This window comes from Osmia lignaria, chromosome 3 (assembly GCF_051020975.1).
Source record: "Osmia lignaria lignaria isolate PbOS001 chromosome 3, iyOsmLign1, whole genome shotgun sequence".
Taxonomy (NCBI): domain Eukaryota; kingdom Metazoa; phylum Arthropoda; class Insecta; order Hymenoptera; family Megachilidae; genus Osmia; species Osmia lignaria.
In genome coordinates, this window is record NC_135034.1 from 6,127,036 (window position 1) to 6,140,120 (window position 13,085).

At 46.2% G+C, this 13,085-nt stretch overlaps 1 protein-coding gene across 18 annotated transcripts in view; it reads left to right on the forward strand.

The window, feature by feature from the left end:
- Nucleotides 1-13,085, forward strand: part of cac (calcium voltage-gated channel subunit cacophony) — an 87,759-nt gene that overhangs the window by 29,452 nt on the left and 45,222 nt on the right. Inside the window, exon 1 of one of the 18 annotated variants that reach the window (XM_034326441.2) lies at nucleotides 4,737-5,549. The exons of 16 other annotated variants lie outside the window; for them this stretch is intronic. The gene's annotated coding sequence lies outside the window, so the exon portion shown is untranslated. Of the gene's footprint in view, nucleotides 1-4,736; nucleotides 5,550-13,085 lie in introns of those variants that run through there. One more of the 18 variants, XM_034326442.2, reaches the window with a different exon arrangement.

A 13,085-nucleotide genomic window follows, 5' to 3' on the forward strand; every position in this document is an offset into this window, starting at 1 on the left:
GGCCGAGATATCACACCGGGAATGATAACATCGATCGTCGTCTAGCTGACGTCACGTGTGCGGTGAAAACGTGTAAATCAGCCGGTCGATCGTATTTCATCCCCCTGCAAGCAACCTGTTCACCGTGGAATCCCCATATGCCCGGTGCACTCTGAAAATCTGCGTCTGAACAGATAGTCGCGCGCGAACGATCTTCGAGTAAATAGAGCACGGAAATTAACGCGTGTGAAACGTTCATGTATATTGAAAAAGAGAGTAGAAATCAACGTTCTTTTAATCCCCTTGATACCTGAAATTGCTAGAAGAAATTCAATTTGACAAAGTTCAGTCGTTAATAATAAAGTATCTAATCCGCTAGTGAATCGGGTCGATGTTTTCAGAAATATTTTTAGGCAACAAGAGGCACGCCCGACGATGTATTTTCGGCGATGGAAAATGATCCTTCAAGTATATTCTACGCCCTTTTACTTTGGCACGTAGAGCGTAGAACGTAACCGTGCTGGAAAATCTTGGACGGTCGATCGGGCCTCGTGCAATCGTGCGAAAAATGTAAAACTAATAAACGTCGATGGGAACGGCTTTGTTGCGAGCTCGATCTCTCGAGCGATGTTCTTTCACTGTTCAGTTAGCAATCGATTCGAATTATTAATATACGCGGTCGAAAATTTTGTTCGGAAAGCAGGATACGATGTAGGAAGGATCGTTCGGTGAACGGTGATTCCGGGAGAAATTTAACGGGCCATTATAATATCATCAAAATCAAAATGTCGTGCCACGTTGTTGCGTGGGTTGTTGGAGCCACGAGTGATTACGATGCGTCACCGGATGATCTAGACACTGGCAACAGCCATATCCTCAGATTTATTTCGAGGTTAACGGCGACATTGCAGCATCGTTGCGCCACATTTTTCTCGGTAAAAAGGCGTCACCAATTCCTGCGATAGAAACGCGACCACCACGAGAAACCAGACTGTTTGCAAAAGTATTTTCTATCATCTCCGGATCCTCGTTCTGTCGACACATTAGTCTCGATTTGCGATCTCAGCATAATAAACGATTTAAACGTCGAAGCTTTAATGGATACGTTAGCGGAAGGGTTAAGAAATACGTACTTACGTTGGCAAATGGCAATTGTTAGGCATTTCGCGAGCATGCAGAGTAAACAGGTAGTTAATCGGATGGTCGATTAGCAGGGCGAAAGGAATTAATTGGCTAGCGGCGGCCGACAAGGTGTTAATAAGAATCGTTCTTCAAGAAGACGATACATTCGCGTAGTAGCGTACCGTAAGGTAACGCAATCGGCCAGCAGGAAGGAAATGGAAAACAGCGAGCGTGTAAGAGGGTGGTGGACGAGGGAGAAAGAGAAAGGGGTAGCGAGGGTGGCGGTCGGTGTTGAGGTAGCGGGAGGGTCGTAGGTATCGCATCAGGGTGTATGCACCGAAGAGGGGTAGGCCGCGGCGGGGGTCACGGAGTGCGCTGACCTACTGTTCCACATTCGTCGCACAGAGCAGCCTTTCCGAACTTCGTAGCGAAGCGAACCCAGAAACCCAGAACGCTGCCCCCTGCACCCTTCCGCTCTCGCTACCCCTCCAACACAGCCTTCTCTTCCTCTTTCTCCCCAATTATCCTTCCATTCCTCTCTCTTTTACACCGCTTTCACTCCCTCGCCCCTTTTGCTGTTCCCCTTTTTCCATCGCTCGCCTAACATCTCGCGGATTTAAAGCCGAATCGTTTATATCGTGGAATCGCGCGGAACGGCGCAGCCATCCGGGCGCATCCTATCGTGACTTTCTTTTCTTCTTTTCTCTTTAAATATATGAACGCATACGGACCGAGAGAGAGAGATATCTCCTGTTTTTCTCGGTTACGGATTTTTCCTTCTTTATATAGCTGAAGAAGCGCAAACTGTTTAAATTGCGAAACTCTATGCGAAATGATTCATACTTGCGTGTTTTAATTTCATTGCCAAAGGGTAAAAATTGCAAGGAACTTCCGTGTAAGACTACTACTTAAACTATTAAGTATACTTTAACGCTAACACGTGGTCTCGCTCAGAAATTTCCCGGGGAAGAAGGTAGAAAACACGATAGATAATCAATTGTTAAGAAGATCCAAAGAAAATGGTCATTGAATAAGAGACAGCAAGAACAGGGGGTTGAAATTTATCGCGGTCATTTAGCAACGACCCGGCCGTTAGCTCGTTTCGTTCGCAAGGGCAATTAACACTGCTCCCGTACGGGGATCGTTGAACCAACCTGCAGCTGGTGTTTTTCTTTCTCGATTGTTTTTAACACCCTCTCGAGGCATCGTTTCCAATCTTTCTCCTTCGATCACGAGGTTGCGCCTGTTGACAAATGCAGTGAAATATTTTTCTCCGAGTTATCGGAAATGTAGAAAAGGTGGACAGGGTTCCTGGATCGCAAGGAACGATCATGCACCCCGAAAGCTCGTTTCCCTCTCCGGTTGCAAGCGCAGCGGCGCATGTCTTGCCGTTGCCGGCAGTATCGGTTCGACGCACACCGACTACTCCGAAAGCTCACCTATGCTCACGAATTCTGACACACACTGATTAGACAGCGTGAGCGTCGTGACACCTGGCGTTTCGACTAGGTAAGCGACCCTACGCGATTTCAAAAATTCCCGCGAAAATATCATGTTGAAGGTTTGACGGTGCAATGGCAATGATTCGCGATAAATTGATCGATGTATTACCAATTATTCAGCGATTTCTTATTAAGAAGAAATAAATAAATCAACTTGGGTCTCTTTGAACGATAACATTCAAAGGAACTCGATTCTCCGGGGTCCAGTATCGAGCATTTAATTGATAAATCAGCAACGTTATTATGAAACTTTCAAACGGAAACTTTCTTCCTAAGTTGGAACGAATAGAATTCTTAACAAACGGCAAGTTTTTCAAGCTCTCGGAAGACCAACTTCGGTTATTCAGGTGTTCAATTATTAAAGTTATTTCATAGCATTCAGCAACATTGCTAGTTTATTCGTTCTCTGGTGGTTCGAATCGAAATCGCAATCATGTACTAAAGGACACGCATTCGCCACGGACTAATAGGCGTTGAACACGTTGCGCGGGAACTATGTATAACCGAGGTGTGTATAGTTTACAAACTTTTGGTACCAACAACCTTCGCGACATCCTCCTGGAGACGGGTTTGACCTAACCGACGACAGCGATAGAAAAAGTATACCCGTGCACAAAGTTAATCTGTTCTTGATACATTGAAAACGAAGGGATATCGTAAATGAACAACAAGTGAAAGTTGTATCGACATTAACGACGATTCGCGGCGTGTATGTCTGATCGAGCAAAGTAGATCGAGATCGTCACTGTCTCGGCCATGCAACGTCCGAGGGTTAAACGTGACGATCGATGGGGTAACGCTTGAACGATGCCATTCGATCGCATAAAGGATCCAATTTTCGCGAGTTTACAAGGGTAGAAGCGGGACGGGGGATCCGTTGAACGGTGGTACGAACCTGTGCCTCCCCCAGCTGGGGGTGCAGCGCGAAGAGACGTGGCAACGATCCTCTCGATCGCGTGCAACGGACAGAGAGGAAAGTTTATCGAGGGCTGATAGCGCAGAAAGGAAAGGCTATGGTGGATAGAGAGAGAGAGAGAGAGAGAGAGAGGGAAAGCGTTAGAATCTGTCTGGTAGAGGGAGTCGGATCTGCTGGCAGCGGAGGAACGAAAACAGCGAAGCTCGAGGCGTAAGGGTGGCGAGGAAGCGAGAGGGAAATCGAAGGAACGAGAGCGGAGCAGAGGAAAGGCAGAGAGCGAGAGAGGAGTAGCGGTGAAGTTTGAGGGTAAAAGCGAGAAGGAACTATCAAGGGAGAAAGAAGCCGCGATTCGCGAAGGGTGTCAGAGAAAGAGGGTGACAGTTGCTCGGTGGTGGTGGCATAACGAAAGAGAGAGAAAGAGAGATGGCAGATTGAATCGGACGAAGACGGTGAGCGCGTGTAGGCGGTGGTGGAAGAGCGAGAGAGCGTAGTCGAGCGACCGTCCCGCTGTGGCCACGAGCTCCGACGCTCGGGGAACGTAGGTAGTGCGTGAACTTCCGGCCGAGTGAAACGGACAAGAGAGAAAAGGGAAAGAAGGAAGGAAGGAAGGAAGGAAGGAAGGAAAGAAAGAAAGAAAGAAAGGAAGGAAGAAGGGTCACATTTATTCGATTCACCCTTCGAGAGCTCGGAATCCTCCCTGGCTCGGTCGGACTTTGGTTGTGCTTAATTTGCCGGACCTTTAAGGACACGTAGGGGGGTGAACAGCAGGATCAGAACGGTACGAGGAACAGAAGGACATACGTATTATACCCGTGGAGAAGGATTCAGTGAAAAATCTAAAGTGATCACGGAGCGTGTGAGAGAGAGAGAGAGAGAGAGAGAGAAAGAGAGAGAGAGTGTGTGTGTGTGTGTGTGTGCGAGTGTCGTCGTTGGTGAAAAGAAGAGGTTTTCGTGGTGGTCGTCGTCGTCGCTCGATCGCCCTCGGGAAACGGTGAGGGACGCGAGTGCGTTTGTTATGCGTGCCAGAGCGTGGTACAGTGGCGGTTGACGGCGACGAAGGCGAGGAACAGGAGGACGAGAAGGAAAATAAGAAGAAGCGAAGGAAAAAACGAAGGGACCGAAGGAAGAATAAGAGGAAGAAGAAGAGGCAGCAGAAACGATTATCAAGGAGGACGTGGACGTGGACGTGGAGGAGGTGGTGGTGGAGGAGGAGGTGGAGGAGGAGGAGGTGGAAGAGACGGTGGAAGAAGAGGAACAGGTGCGAGTGCGAGTGGTGGTGCAGGTGTGGGTGCGGGAACGGAAGCAGCAGCCGAGAAGAGAAAGGAAACGTACGCGGGAGAGCCGTCGAGGGTGCGTTTTCGTGTGTTGCCGCAGGGGCGGAGGGGAGGGAGACTCGAAAGGGAGGAAAAACGACCACGTCGACGACGACGACAACGAGGAGAAAGAAGGAGAGGAGGAGAGGTGCTGGAGGAAGACGAGGAAGAAGAAAAGGAAGGAAGTGGATGGTTTTCGTTTGTACCTTTGTCGCGATCGACATCTAAAGAGAGAGTTTTAGAGTTTAGGAGAGAGGACACCAGGCGTTTATATACCACCTCTCTTCTCTCTCTCTCTCTCTCTCTGTCTCTCCCTCTCTCCGAGTCTCTGTGTGAGCGATCGTTTGTTACGCGAACGACCAGTGAAGAGGAAGAAAACGATAAGAACACCGGCTGTGTTTTGCCAGCCGATCGCTCGATCGAAAGAAGAAAGAATACCTGAAGACGAGAAAGGATATCGAAGGGAAGAGGTGGTATGTGGTGATATCTTCTCTTTTTTTTTGCCACTTTTTTTTTCTCTCCTTGGTTCTTTCTCCCGTTCGTTTCGCATCTGGCAAAGGGTTACACTGTGCGTTCTACGTGGAGACGAAGCTTTTCGTCGAGTGTTGTGCGCTTTTTCAAAGTGGTGCCTAAGCACGAAGAGGGAATCGCCAGCAGGGCAGAGGCTCGAACGCATGTAGGAACATGGCCGCAACCAGCCCCTGCCTCCCTCTAGAGGTGAGTCCACCGAAACCCCAATGACTTTCCTTTCGAATTCTTCAACCTACCGATTTTCATTCTTTCCAATCAACCCGTCTCTCCATCGGAATCATTCAATTCTCTCTCTATTTTATTCTCCACCGATCTAATGATCGATCGAACCTACTACTTCTCGTTGCAAATTTCTAATCTCTACCCGACATCACGTCGCTTGATTAGCCTTGATTCCGTTTAATGTGTTTACCCGATTTGTTCAGAGGGTATCGTTCACGTTTTGATAGAGCCGTTTAAAGGTTGAATGCCACGGAGGTCGCTGATAACCGGCGAATTGAATTCAATTGACGCTAAAGCTACGATTTTACGCTTTGTGTATGTACCGAATGCCATCCGATACGTAGTTCAAGCTGAAACGTTGATGATTTTACACGAGAAAAGTTTTTCTTACGCAGCATCGTTCTTGAGAACAACGAGGTTGAATATTCTTTGGGTACGCGTGCACCTAGGTATCGCACGCTCAACTTAATCGATTACGCTACACATCGGTATTTTAATAATGCCACGAAGGATACTGATTAATAACACGTTTTAATAGTGTTCATAATTGCATTTATTGATTTGTTACTTCGAAATTGCCGAGAAACAAATTTTTATTCCGGTGCTTTCGCTATGTATATTCGGCAGAAGAGAATCACATTCACTGTTTTCGTAGCTGCTACGTTCTTCAGTACTTGCAAAAGCGAAAAACAAGGGGGACCCTGAGCAACATTAACGATCAACCGGTGACCCAGAGTAACAAATTGAATGATTAGACGGGGGAATTGAATAATCGTAGCGCGTTAGACGCGACAGTTTTCACTGTGTCAACCAACGCGATAGACATCAGAGTATGTTTTGCAATTTTACACTTAACACCATTAGAAGAAAAGATTGTTCAACTAATTAAGGTACGGTAGGATGGATTGCTCGTTAGAAATGATTCCAGTAGCTGAAGCTTTACGTGATTCAGATCGTAATACGACGGTGCTGCTACCAATTTGACCTCTTTACGAAGCTGTATCACGTTTGCTTGCTCGAGCATAAATCAAGCACGATCTGTTTAACGCGTTCATTGTCACAATAAAAGTAGGCAAAAATAGACACGCGATGATATAGATTATTAATACGCGAAGGATTCATTTTTCAAACTTATCGCTTTTCCTATTTCGAGATCGATCAGCTGTGTTTCTAAAAAAGCACCTGCTTCCGTGTACAGGTATTCGAAACGATCCGAAGACCATCTTTAGTCGCATCTAGATTCAAAAAAGAAACTTATCTCCTCGGGATATAACACGGTACCCCGATGACTCGTTACACCGACTTTGTTCAGCCTGTATCGCGTTGGCCCCGTTTATTTTACGGTTCCTATCGAGCTTTCATCGCGTCACTTATCAGTCGGTGCTGTCTGTGTTGGTGTTGGTACTCCCCGGGAGGGAGAATTTTCAACAAAAATGAAACAGTCCTCGTAGCAACGTTTCGCTCCTAGCTTGGCCACGTTCCTTTGAATCTTCCTCGCCTTCTTCTAGTAACCCTCGTTAAGGAGTAACCGTATTTCGCCAAGGAGTTTTTTGTAACGGGCCCACGCGTACGCCTACACGCCGCGTCCCCTTTTTACCCTTTAATCGTATCGATTAAATCGTACCGATGTGCCAGCCAACGGATGGACGCTTCGAACGCACCTCCTTTTTTGTTCCCGTGAATAATTTCTTTCATGTTGCTCGGAATCGTTGGTCCGTGACACAGGGTCGCCGGGAAGGTAGCAGGGATTATTTTTAACCCTCTGGTATCTGCGAATTTTTTATTAATCTGAAATCTACGCTTTTAGTAAACCTTCGAGCGGTTAAGTTAAAAACGAAAGTCAAATCGTTAAGGTTAATCAAGAGAGGAAGAGAGAGATGGCATTAATTTCTACGGTGTCATTTCTCTCGCGGCTAGAATGCTCGTAAATACAAAGACCGTCCACTTCGAATTCTCGTTGACCCAGCTGTAATTTGGCCTGCTGCATTGGAAATTTATTTTATACGGAAACGATTTATCGCTTTCATTAAAACGACGGACAATCGTGAGCGTTGGTCCATGGGCTGTACAACTTCACCCTGCTTGCTCTAGTTAACCCCTCTTCTCTCTTTGTCTGTTCGAATCGTCGAAAAAAGGGTCAACGATCCGAATCGAAGCGTTTCTTCTATAGATAGTCGTCTTCCAATCGAACTCAACCTTATCACCGATCCTGTTTACTTCGATTTCAGCTTTTATACCCTTATTTCTCTGTTCCTCTTCGTTCCTTCCTCGCACCGATCATCGATGATTATAACGGTGGCGAACGCGTGAAACACCATTAGATTCTATTGGAGACGTTGTCGAGAAGGCATCGAACAACTTATCGAATGTTGCTTTCGAAGCGATTCAAGTTTCAAACTCTGTGCGCGAAATTCACGCTCGATGGAACACCTAAAAGTGAAAACTTGCCTGCTTCGAGGGTGTAAACCAAGATGCATGCTTGCGATGCTTCCTGCGTACGGAAAATGTTTCGAGTTTCTGTATAAAGCGCATGGTATCGGAGAATCAACTGTAAGGTTGTTTGAAATTTGCTATTTATGTTATTTAAGATATATTCCGTTCGTCGAGGAATCTTTCAGGGAACTTTCACGATTACGGAAAACGAGGTCGACGATCTCTGTCCAAGAGTGTCCTCGCAGACGTTAATTTATTAGAGAACCGTGAGTTTGTCACGTAAAAGCCGATGTTACGTAACTAGCAATTAAATAATGGCTCGAAGCGTGCCGGCCGGTCGTTTGGCCGTTCGTCGGCTAATCGCGTCCCTCGTGTATCCAGTCTCGATTCGATCGATCGATCGACCTGTCACGCTCTCGACCGTTCGCGATCTTTCGAACGTAAAGCAACGAAATCGTGCGATACAATGAACTTTCCTTGAAACGTTTTACCCGGTGATGTAATAGTTCTCGATAGATGCAAACTCTTCGTTTGCGTACTCACGATCAGCTGATCAGACACGTATGTAAAAAGAATAAGAAAGAAAGAATATTCGACGACCCAAAAAACCGAATCGAACAATTTTCGAAAGAAAGAGGACAACCCCCGTGGCACGGCACTCTTTTCTCCCTTCCCCTTCCCTCCGCTCCATCAACGTCTCGAATCATAAAAACCTCTGAAATTGGGTCGACATTCCAACGGAAGCGTTCGTCGACTCGCTGGTATCAGGCCGATTGTCGAGGCTGATTGCTTTCCTGGGGATAGACCGAGTTTTCCACGGGCGGGGGGTTGGTAAGAGTGGCGATGTCCGCGAAAGGCACGTGTGAACTGTTACACGGATTGCTAGTTGGCAGGACTGGTTGTGACGCCTATAGGTTAGCATAGAGTGTACGAGGAGGCTGGAGGAATCGTGGAATCGGGGGTGGAGGAGCGAGGGGGTGGAAGAGGATCGCTCGAACGTGCGAGGAGGGGTCGAAAGGACGGCATGAATGAACGATCGATAGATATATAGTTGCTCGCTGCAAGATATCTACCCCTCCGTTGCGTTTTCTTCGCTCAGATTTCTTTTAGGATCCAAAGAAAAATCGGAATTGCCATATATCATGTATTACACTTAATCGAACCAAGCCAATTGATCTGAAACAATGTAAATGTCATCGTAATTAGGTTAAACGAAGAAAACGTTGAGATATCATCGTGAATGTAAAAAGCATGCTCAGAGTAAGCTTTGTCGACTCGAGGGAATCGCAAGCTTTATTATGTACGAAGGACACGTATGCGCGAGCTGCCGTGGCGTAGCTCGAGCATGTTCACGCACACGCAACGCCTCTACAGCCTGGTCCATAAAAGAAACTTTCGTAATATCGATTCACCGGATTGCCCTGTACCGAGAAAAAAAAAACCTAACGAAAATCCTTTTCCCTCCTTTGGAAATATTCAATTTTTCATTGTTACCAAAATATCATTCCCTTTCAGTTATTCGTTTGCGTAGAGTCAAGCCGGGCCAAGCGCGTTCGTTTGAAATGCAAAGCGATTAAATCTTTTTTTTTTTTACGAAACACCATTCGTATTCGAAATGGTGAAAGTTTGTTTGAAAAGCATTTAGGTATCAACGAACTACTTTCACGGTAGAATGTTGCTTTTCCTGCGTTTACCGAGCTGTTTCGATTTCGAACGGTCTTAACTTGGCTGTCGGTGACAGCCTTGTTAATTACTTCGGACGATTTTACTTTTCCGTAATTGAACTTTCGTTGTGTTTCGTTTCGTGGAACAACAACGGTATTAATTAACCCGTTAATCGGAGAAAACTGGCTTAACTAACTTCCAACATGATGCGACAAAGGATCGTCTGTACGAAGGGTGGTGATTAGTTTTTATCCACCGTGTACACGTTAGGGGTTGCGTAGCGGAGGAAACGGGCTCGGTTTCCCGATGACCAATGGCGTTTCGAATGCTCGGTGACCTCGTGGCGTGGGCGGAAGTGGATCCTGCGAGGGTATGCGTACGTCACTGCGTGTGTGCGTGCCCACGGTGCGCACACGTCCACTTTCCTCGTATTCCGGCTCGTTCGACTCTTCTTCTCTCCTACCATTTTCTCTTCTCTTATACTGTCCCCTGCCTTTTACTCACTGTCTCCCTTTATCTTTCCTCGTACCACTTGGCAAATGCCGGAGACGTCGAGACGCTCTGGCTGACCTTACTATTGACAAGGGCGCCTTGCCTGATTTATTAACCTTCGGTTACCGTAAGAAAATGAGCTTTGCGTTGTATCGTACAAACAGATTGATACAAACGGAACAGGATCGAAAGATACTTGGAACGTTTTGAAATTTCACTTTATAGAAAGGTTGGATTCTTTTTATTCGCCACACTCTATCTTTCATCCCTCTGTGATCTAATAATCTTCGCTGGGAAACCGTTTACGTTGCCCCGTTGCTGTAATGTTATAGTTCAAGGATCTGAGAAACGATTCGAGAAATATCCAGTATTCCAGCTGAAATGTCCACGTTCAGAGAATTGCGCTACTCTTTTCTCTGTTCTTTCTCGGGAAGACGTGGGTTCAATTAGACGAATCGCGATTCATCGAAGGCCGAGCGTAAATTGTATCGTTCGTGCTAAAATGTTATAGTTCAAGGATACTCGTTGTTGTCTGCGTAGAATAATGTCGTCTGTTTACGTGCTTTCATTTTATGAAAGGTTTACCAAGAATTCGTCGAGCTGTAACGAGGCGACTGTTTAATCATTGATTCGACTGGAATACTAAAATGCTCGATTTGGAAAGACTCGAGATATTCTTCGTTGTACACATTATTCTGCAGTTCAGCTTTTTTATTGGATCGACTTTGTTGAACGTTTTCCAAGAACCGAGTAAATAATCTGCGTCGATGATTCACATGGTGAGCCATGGAGGGAGGTACGGACATGACTCAGATGACTACAAGCTCCTCGGGCTCGAATATGTTAAAGGGGTTGAGAGACGAAACGTCGATTGAAAGGATATTCGAGTGAGACAGCCTGCCAAAAGTAGTATAAGAATTTCTGTGCCGTAGAAAGGACGACGCGACGCGACGCGACGCGAGCTTGGCACGCTCGTTCCTTTAAGTAGAACAAGTACGCGCGTGGTCAGACGGTAGAAAAACAGCGACGGGAACAAGTTTGGCAAACGCGACGGCGTAAGTAGCAATCTTCTGATCGTAACTCGCTTAATGGGACGCTGGAATATTCGAGTATTCCTGGTGATTATCGTTTACAGTCGGTCGTTTAGCAATCCGTAAGATTTACGAGGCAACGTTTAGCTAGCAATTGGCCAGTAAACGCGATTGTTATCCAGCCATCCTTAAATAAATATTAAATACCGTGCAGGAGAACCGTAATCGTTGGATTCCGACGAAAATATCGATTTGTCATTTGCATAATTAAGTCTCTGAAAATTAGGATCCTGGTACAGGTTGTTTGAAGATATTTGAAAAAATCAGAGATGTATCGATCAGGGGAGATAGAAATGATTTTAACGAGTCGAGTTGCTTAGAGTTGTACGCGGTACCCGATTTGCATAGCCTAATTACCATTCTTCGGGGAAGCGTGAACGTTGCTTAATCTATTCCCCTTATCAATGAATGCGAGCTTCTTGGAACGGTTCTTTCACGGTCGCGTGTTCCGTCCATTCATTCGTGGTAGTCCCCAAATGATCCGAATACGCGAAACAACCCTTGCCACCTTGCCATTTATTTTCTGATTCATTAAAGCTCCCCAGCTCGTGGGTCGCGTACATAATTTTCCTCTTCAACTTACCGTAAGTAGATAATCTTGTTTCAACGTATTCTGATATTAGCTAATTGTAAGTTAATCGTGGAAATTTTATAATTATTCGTAACACTGTTTGCGCATATCTGTTTAACGTGTAAAAATGGAATGCATCCGCACCGATTGGTGCAACCACTTCAGAAATCGCGTGTGCGGCAAGTAGCTTGGGCGTGGGACAAGTCAGACGTCTCCGGTGTCTGGCCATGACGTTATTCTATCCCTTCTCGCTCGCTCTCGCTTTCTCATCCCAGTTTCATCGCAAGAGCAAGTGAAACGCCGCGTCGTTTGCGCGTCCCAGAGCGTCGCTTCGAGGCGTCCTCAGGCGCCAGACGATCGTCGTTCGTTCGCGACGCTCCCGCGTTACTTCTTCTTACAAATTTACCAAGTAGTTACGCAGTTCTGTCGTCTGTCGTTGCGACCGCTACTTGAGCACTCGCCAATCTCGAAATCACCCTGCCAAAAATCTTTCTCGTCCTCATTTTCGATTTTCAATTCACTTTTTTTCACTCCCCACTGCGGACAATGGAAGCGTGTCAAGAATCCGGCTCTGATTCGTGGACGAGATAACTTTCAGTCGAGGCGACGTATGTAGGAGAACGGAGGGAAATTATAATTTTAAAAATATAAATTATGGAAATAAGCTTAATTAACAGCTACTTTTCTTTTTTATGCGCGCACGTGTGATTAAGCGGCGTACATAGGTAGATAAGTAGGTAGACGAACGTAGCCGCACACGAGGTAAATCGACGAAGAGGGTGTCAGGGCGAGGGAGAGGGATCGCTGGTGGGCGGAGGGGATAGTCGAAACGAAACGGATACACGTATTCGTCGTACACACGTGTACAGCTGACGTAACCCCGGTTTCTAGGGGCAAATAGACCGAAAGGTAATTTCGCCGAGGCATGTAGGCGGTTATTATGGGTAGCTGACTTTCCATCGTTGGCCTTCCCTCGCTTTCTACCCTATCCCATCGCGTTTACACGAATTTAATGCGTGGACAGCGCTGTTGCCGCTATTTATGGTCCCTTAGCTTCGTATTAGGCTCGTTCAAGTGACCCTGGATATATTCTAATTGCTTTTTGTTCCTCTGTTTCCATTGAGGTGAAAATTTGGCAATACGCATTGTCTCTTGCGGAGGGTGCGCGTGTTCTAATTTCGTATCGAATAAAAAGTTCGGTTGATTTTCGATGTGGAACAACACAGTCGTGATTAACAGACGACATTC